An 8,515-nucleotide genomic window follows, 5' to 3' on the forward strand; every position below is an offset into this window, starting at 1 on the left:
CAGAGCACATGGCTCTTGTTATAGCCAATGAAAATACCTGCTCTACAGCTATCTGAAAGAAAAATCACCCAGGAAATAATGTCCAATACATACTCAATAAGAACTGAAAATATCTTGAGAGTTGAAAAAGAATCTAACAGACCAGCTTATTTGGGAACTGGTTCTGTCCCTAAGTATCCCTTCTGATAACATCGGTTGCCTCTTTACCATTGGGTCATTTCTCTTACTTGGTCTGAGTTCTCCCTGAATTTCTGGGTGCCTCACCCCACTAGGATTCATGGTAGGAAACTGTTAGTCCCTTTTCCTGGTGAAGAATAAGAAAAAAAGATTCAATAATTTCCACTAGTGTGGAGGTACATACTGTGAATCCTCAACTTTCCAGCTAAAAGTTTCTAAGCGCAAGTAGTGTGACTTCCTTGTGCCTCATTTCATCATCTACAAAATGAAGATACTTGGTAGTTGACTGAGTTGTTGTAAGAATTAAATAAGATGATGTTTGCCGAACAATCTCTAACACAAAGTAATTGCTCACTGAAAGCTAGCTGTTTTGTGGTCATGATAAATTTTGTAATCTTCAACATCACTATCATCACCACCACCATCATCATTACCTTCTTCTTCTTCTTATTCCTCATCATCCTCCCCGGGCTATAATGTAAAGGCTTCCCAGATAGCAAAACATTAAGACAGAAATCTATTTCTGAAGTGTCCTTTTTACTAAAAGATCAAAGAGTTGGGATGGGAAGAGACACATTTCTCATTAAAATACACAAATGTATCGTGAAATACATTTTTAAAAATCCTATTGATTTTGAGGCTTCGTGTATAAGACACCATAACATTTGTGCCTGCAAAATTTCATAAACCCATACAACTTCACATTAAGCCTCAAAACCTCAAAGGTCACACATCCATTCTCCTCTGTCATCAGTGGAATTTTTCTGGAAACTTTGGGGAGAGTGATGGTGTAATAGAACATTAGGATCAAGTGCAGTTTCTTTCTTTTTGAGGAGAATTTCACCATTGTAGTTCCTACCAGAACATATGCTACACTTTGACTTCCCACGAATAATGGTGTTGACATTGTTGACAGGATAGTTGGGGAGTTAACACAAGTGATGGATGAACAAGCCACGTCCCTTGTGTGCTGGCAAAGGCTGCCACAGGGAAACAGATGCTGAAGCTGTGGGGGGGGGGGTTGTTTGTTTGTTTTGTTTTTTGAAAAGCAGCTGGGAAAAGGAAAAAAACCACTAAGCCTTGGTGAGGGCCATGGCTGTTGACCTGCTGCTGACCAAGCTGCTATAGGGAGCCCCAGAGGCGGTTAATACTGAGATATGGTCTTTCCAGGATCCTCCACACACTCCATTACCTAAGTCTGAGTCACTTGAAAGGAGAAGGGTACGTGTATATGTGCCTGCAAGGGAGAGTACTGGGGAAGAGTTAAAGTTAGATTGGGATTTATGGGAAGTGATGCTTTTTTTTTTAAATCACCGAGGAGAGGAACTAATGGTATCTGTGGTGCATCCCAGTGGGACTAAGCTGCCTGGGAAATCAGAACAGACTCTTGAACCAAATGGAAGAGAGCCAGTGGTAAGTAGGCAACCAAAGTATTGGTGTCCTAGGCAAGAGGGCCAGGGAAAGACTTGGAGCAACTAAGTGTTGCCAGAATTGGTAGTCTCGCGTGCTCTCTCAATTCTCGGATTTTTGGAAACTTCATGAGATGCTTGATGGAACTGAATTCTCTTCATTTCCACAGAGTGGCTATTCTGTATGGACTTAAAGGCGAGCTACACTGAGTGGATGCCAAGTTTTATTCTTCAGTTGTGACCCACAGGAGGATGTCTCATTTGCACTGTTTTTCAGTAAAAATGGAGCCTACAGGTGGAGCTGGAGTTTTCATTAGCAGTTTGCACTTGTCAAGCTGTTGAACTCAGATGCAATCTATAGTCCTAAAAACACTGACTTGGCAGGCAGCTGCCCCCAGGACTCTGTGACATTTTGAGCCCTGAAATTTTAACCAGCTTATGTTTAGTTGCCTAAGGCCGTCAGTATATGAATTATACTAGTATCTACTATACAAACATATGTAAGTATTGAGTAGCCCTCCATTTCTCACTTTTACTTCTAATAAGAATATAGTCATAAAAAGGTTAAAAATTTTTTTAAATAAAAATAGTTGCATAAACTGAATGAAAGTTTTACCATTTTTCTAAGATTGAATGGAAAGAACATTAAAGTCCACAAAATACTACAGGGACAAAGTCTTGTTTTCACTGAGCTTTTCTATTTTGTTTCAAAAGAATCTGAATAATATCCTGTTATAACAAAGGACTGCAGTGAATGTCTGAAATGAAAATGGTAAATGATTTTGGCTCAAGTATATTTAAGGTGACTAGAAAAAATACGAACTTCTATGGCCTAAAGCGTAAAGCATGGGCCTCCTAATGAAAACATATAACTGTAATACATTACAGAAACTTGATAGAAAAAAGAGTAAATCACTTTATAGTGAAGGGAATGTTGCAAGAAAACTTCTGCTTTACCTCATTTTCAGCAACATCGCTCACTGACTCATGGTCATAAATAGCCTTCCAAACGTCTCCTCTGATATCATTCTTCTTGTATTTGATGCAGGCTAGTGAAAACCATCACAATTTTATTTCCTTGAATAAATACTGCTGTGATAGCTTAATTGGGCTAAGCTAAAAATATAAATTCTTAAACCAATGACACTTATATTTATCATTTCATATGAAAAATCCGACCAATTTCTAATAATTATCGGGTATAGGATGGACTTAAAACCCTGATCTTGTAAAAGCTGGTTCATGTAAAATTTGTAGTTCATCAAAATACCATGAAATAGTTTTCTTTTTCAAAGTATAACTAAAAATATTTTTCATGTGAGTTTCCACGCATCTTTTGGGGGGATGTATGTGGATAGTTATCCTCTTTGTCTTCTCTCATTCAAAATATTGGGGGCTCTTTGTGGGAATTGCTCATTCACAAATGCTGGAGAGGCACAGGCTCAAGGAGCCATGAGTCGTGGGGGCACCCGTTCTGCACTGGCTCTTAATTTGTTCAGGATTTTTTTTTCTTTTTTTTTACATTATAGAAATTCTTTTTTTTATTGCTTTATCATTTTTAAAAATTTTTACAAATTATTTAATTATTTTTCAAGTACAGTTTTCTATTACTTCCATCCCATCCCACCCCCCATGCTCCCCCCTCCCTCCCATTTCCACCTTTCTCTGTTGTTGTCCATATATCCTTTATATATGTTCCTCTAAATCCCTCCCCTATTTACCCTGAAATTCTCTCCCCTCTCTCCCTCTACTTAGATTGAAGGATCTACCCTTTTGTTGCTCACTTGTTAAATTGTTTCTTTTTTTATTTTTTTAATTTAATTCTTGTTCAAGTACAGTTTTCTGTCTTATATTCCCAGCCCTGCCCCCCCCAAGTGCTCCCACCTCCCTCCCATTTCCTCCCCCCACCCTTAGTTATTGTCCATGTGTCCTTTACACTTGTTCATGTGAGTCCTTCCCCTTTTCTCCTGTGATTCTCTCCCCTCTCCCCTCTGGACCCTGTCAGCCTGTTCCGTATTGGAGTGTCATTGGTCATATTTTTTGTTTAGGAGGTGTTCCTGGTTAGTCAATGTCCCCTACATATGTCACAAATAAAAAAAATCCAATCATTTAGGACCCATGAAAACTTTTTCTTCCCTAAGAAAACTTTATAATTTGTGTTTTCCAATACTGAAAAATAGTATATTGACATATGATTCAGCTCATAGCCAATGATACCCACTCATAGAAAAGATACACATAGGAATTGATTTGTTGGTTTGTTTGTTTAGATTTTTGATATATCCTTACTTCTAAGTTACCAGTTTCTTAACTTACATCCTTTGCTGTGGACTGCCTCGGATTTCACATGGAAACAAAGTTGATGTAAGCAGACTGACTTTCCATGACTTCCCCACAGTCCCTGCCTAGGCATGGCTGGGCTAATCCGGATTTGGGATGGTAGCTGCCCAAGGCAAAGTGGATCTCTCCTGTCTGTGCAAACAGATGAGCATAAAGCAGTCCCCTTCCCCATGCGGGACACAGTCTTAGACCTCAAGTGGGTGCTTGAAACCACAGAGGTACTGAACTCCATATACACCATGTCTTATACATACGTACCTATGATGAAGTTAAATTTATAAATTAGGCACAATAAGAGGTTAACGTCAACTAATAATAATAAAGTAGAACAATTCTAAAAGCATATTTAATAAAAGTTACATGAATGTGGCCTCTGCCTCTCTCTCAAATACCTCACTGTACAGAACTCCCCTTTTCACTTGCAGGAAGCTCTTTCTGGCTTCTCCTTGGCATACACGAATCGAATCGTCAGCACTGCTACTCTCGTGCTTTGGGGCCAGTGCTGAGTAAAATGAGGATTACTTGACCGGAAACCCCTTGAAAAACAACCTGGTGGTCCACCCAGCTAATGAGTAGTGAACCGAAAGGAGCAAGTGCAGCGTCTCCCCCAGGGGAAATAGGCGCGGGATGTCGCGAGATTTCATCACACTCCACAGGGCGGTGCACAATCTAAAACATAGGAATTACTTACTTCTAGAGTTTTTCACTTAAACATTTTGGTTTGCAGTTGGCCATGAATAAGTGAAATTGCAGGAAACAGAACTGTGGATAAATGAGGAATTACTGCACACAGAGATGAAGCCTTTTAATGTTTACTGTCCTCAAAGAAGTTTTTAGGATCGGTAGGCTGGGTCTGCCCACGTTCTTTCCAGACCCACTCTGTCACAAGAAAACTCAATAAAGTCGTCTGTGCTAATTATTATAGTTTTTCTATCTGACAGGGGTGCCTTATTGCGAGGAAATTCTGAAGACAGTCATACCGCATAGCATTGTATAACGCCTGCAAAAAAGTCCTAGCACTTTGCAGACTAGTGAGAGGTAATTTAGGATTCAGGGGTTTTGTTTTATATCTCCAATTATCTCCAAAATAGTTTTCTCCCAGATTCTTTATCTGATGACTTAAATGCATTTTCAGAGGTCCACAACAATGTAAATTACTCCCATTTAGGGCAATGCAAATAAATTTAGTCTGGCGGGGAAAATAAATCTCCCTTAAGTGGAAATCTCATTGGAATGGGTCTTAACTCCTTAACTTCTCCTGGGTCCTCTGCTCTTTGAGAGGTTTTATATCCAGTCTTAACCCATGGCTTCTGAAATCAATGCTGATTTCAGACAGCTGGTCTGAAAGAAGTGAAGAGTAGCTCTGAATCAACCAGTGGTGCTTGGGAGGAAGGGTGTGGGGAGGAAGAGTCAAAGCTCTGATAGACATCTGAGGGCCTACGTGCTGTCTGTTTACTGTCCTGAAACAGCAGTGCTCTGAAGAGCCAGCCTTCCCAACAGGACAGTGATGTTATCTGCTGGCAAACTTGAAAGCAGAATAAACAGCACATTCCTCTTCCTTAAAGTACGTCACACTGCTGATTTTTTGCGTGTAAGAGTTTACCAAAGAAATCTGGAACCACTAAATGTTACTTGCTCAACCGTTACCCTGTAACCATAACATTTAGCTCTTTGGAAGAGGGAAGCAAGATGAGGCATCTTTTAGTAAAAGGCGAAAGATTGATGCGATCTGAGGAGAAACCAGAGTATGGGATGAGGCATCTTTTAAATGATCCAAAAGCCTTCTAGATATCAGATGCACCCATCAGAAAGCTGATGATGCTTGTCATTTTTTGAGCGTCTAACTCAGCGTTAATTTTTATAAGCATGAAACTGCTCTGAGAGAGGAAGCAAGCTGGATTGCCTGAGTATCAGTAATTTCTCATTCTATCAAAGATTTCCTAGGATGTAATACAAATCCTAGGAAAGTAGGATCTTTAAAATATTTAAAACAATAAAGCATCTCATTGTTAGCCTCTTTGTCAAGATTAGTACTGTGTCCCTCTAAAGCTTATGTGTTGAAACTTGATCTCCAATGTGCTGGTATTTGAAGATGGGGCTTTTGAAAGGCCAGGAGGGTAAAGCCCTCATGCATGAGACTAATGCCCTTATCAAACAGACTCCAGAGAGCTCACCTGCCTCTTCTGTCATGTGAGGGCAGGGGTTGAAGATAGTCATCTGTGAACCAGGAATCAACTCGCACAAGACATCAAATCTGCTGGCCTTCACCTTGGACTTTCCAGGCTCCCAAAACTAAGAAATTAACTTCCCTTGATTGTAAGACATCAGTATATGGTACCAGCATATGGTACTTTGTTATAGAAGCCCAAATAAGATGGGGGATAGAAAACTGTCAGGCCAGGGGTGGTTACTACATCATGTACGGTAGTCTGGAAAAATTGACATGTGAGTGGATGCCTCGAGGAAGTGAGAAAGAACATTCTTTCAGAGAGATCAGGTACAAAGGCCCTGGGCAGGATTGTTTAGGGCATGTTCAAAGAACAGCAAAAAAAACCCCAAAACAGTTCTGACCCAAAGTGTCACTAGTGCTGAAGCTGAGAAAGCTGTTGTAAAGCATTCATTGCATTGTATAAATGTGCCACAAAATTTAATATTTAAATGATCACTGATGAAATTTCAGTTTTTTCATGTTTGGCAAAAACGAACAACTCTTGTATGAGTATTCTGGTATCTGTACCCTGGTCACATAAGCAGTTTCTCTATAAGTAGAAATTTTGGTTATAGGATAAGCATGTCTTCAACTTTTCTAGGTCATTCCCAATTGTTTTCCAAAGTGGGTATTAGGTTTTTATCATAAAATGTTAAGATTTAGCTTTCTTGCATCATAACCATCATGTATATTTTCCTTCTCTTTTTCTTCCTGTCTATTTATATCACTATTTTGGTTACATAACCATCCATGTTTATTTTCACAGGGTAAATTTGCCCATATCCAATTAATGTAGCCGTGTTTATCTCATTTCTCCACAAGAAAAAATCAGGAGGGCGGAGATTAAGTATTGCCTAAATTACTTTTTGTTTGCTTACTTTCTATGTAACTGTCATTCGTTTATCTTTAGACACATTCATGGAACTACGAACTCCTATAAATATGATCAAATAAATATAACAGTCAATCTCTCAGTTCTGTTTTCATTTTCTTGGAGATTCCCTTCCTTTGCTCTTCTGCTCGTGATCAGATTGGTTGCATTTATTAATTTGTCTACCTCTCCTATTACATTGTGAGTTTCTGGAGGGCAGGGGCTATTACTTCTGCATTTTTATATGCCTGTACCTTAGAGAGTCCACTAAAATTATACAGTATGACAACTCAAAATTTATTGATTTGATCTACAAATTGGGCTGCAGATATTTATATTTACCTTTTTTTAGGTAATTAAACTGAGGCTGTGAGATGTCAGCTGACTTGTCTGAGGCCAACCGTGTGGCCCAAACAATGAAGGCTATCATATTGTTTTTGACTCAGGGTGGTGTTTCCATTCAAAATAGTCTTTCTAAGGCAATGAGATTTCCTCTTGTACTCAAGTAAGCCTTGAATCTTGAAGTGTCCAGATGTCCAGCAGGACTTTCCAGTTTGGGCATACTTGTTTTTGATTTGTTGATAACTTAGTGCTGTCACTTCTGAAGCTGACTAAGGAATGAGAGCAAAGGGTCCAGGTCATTGCTCTCCACAAGCTCAGCCTCTGTGTGGTTTGGATTTCTAGATACGCCGATCTTCGGGCTGCCACAGTTCCTGCCTACTTGACTATAATAAATTGTGTGGGCAGTTATTTTTATTGTTACTTGACAACTACCTGTTAAAATGAAGGTGGGCTCTTATTGGTGACTACTTAAAGGGAATAGTACCTATGTTTTCCTTACCTGTATTTCTCACATGACCGCTGGTATTCAGAGCTCCTGTATTAACATGGGCCCAGCTAGGTAACTTAGGTAGGCAGCTGAAGTTCAGCAAAGGTCAAGGATAAATTACAGAAACTTTTGGAACTCAGTTTAACATAATTACATGGGAAAAGAGTAACAACTAATTGTTGATTATTTTGGGCAGGTAAAGAAAGGGATCATGGGCTAAGAGACAGACACATGAACTTTGAGAGCAGTCAGTATGTAATTACTTAGTTCTCATTTCATTTTGTCTTGTATCTACTTTTGTTATCATTTGTCTCCTATCATGTAGGAACCTTGCAGTTTATTAATTTTATCACACCTTGGACACAGCGAAGACTCAAAAGGAGCTGGTGAAATAAAATGAATGGACATGAAATCTCATTTCAACCTTTACCCTTTGACCTATAGTGCAAAGTGATTAAACAATCAAGTGTTCCAAAAGCAGGCAACCAGAGAAAGACAGAATGAAGGGCCATTGGAAACGATCAGCCAGGTAATCAACTTTGGAAACCTGAATGTCTGTATGTATACCTGGTTCTTTGCAACAAATAGAATATAACAACAATGCAGCACAGAGACCAGAAATTTGGCATTTAAATCGAAAAACTTTAATAGTTTCTTGATAATAGTATATTTAACATAAA

Source organism: Sturnira hondurensis, unplaced genomic scaffold, assembly GCF_014824575.4.
Source record: "Sturnira hondurensis isolate 20B ecotype Veracruz unplaced genomic scaffold, ASM1482457v3 Scaffold0010812, whole genome shotgun sequence".
NCBI lineage: Eukaryota > Metazoa > Chordata > Mammalia > Chiroptera > Phyllostomidae > Sturnira > Sturnira hondurensis.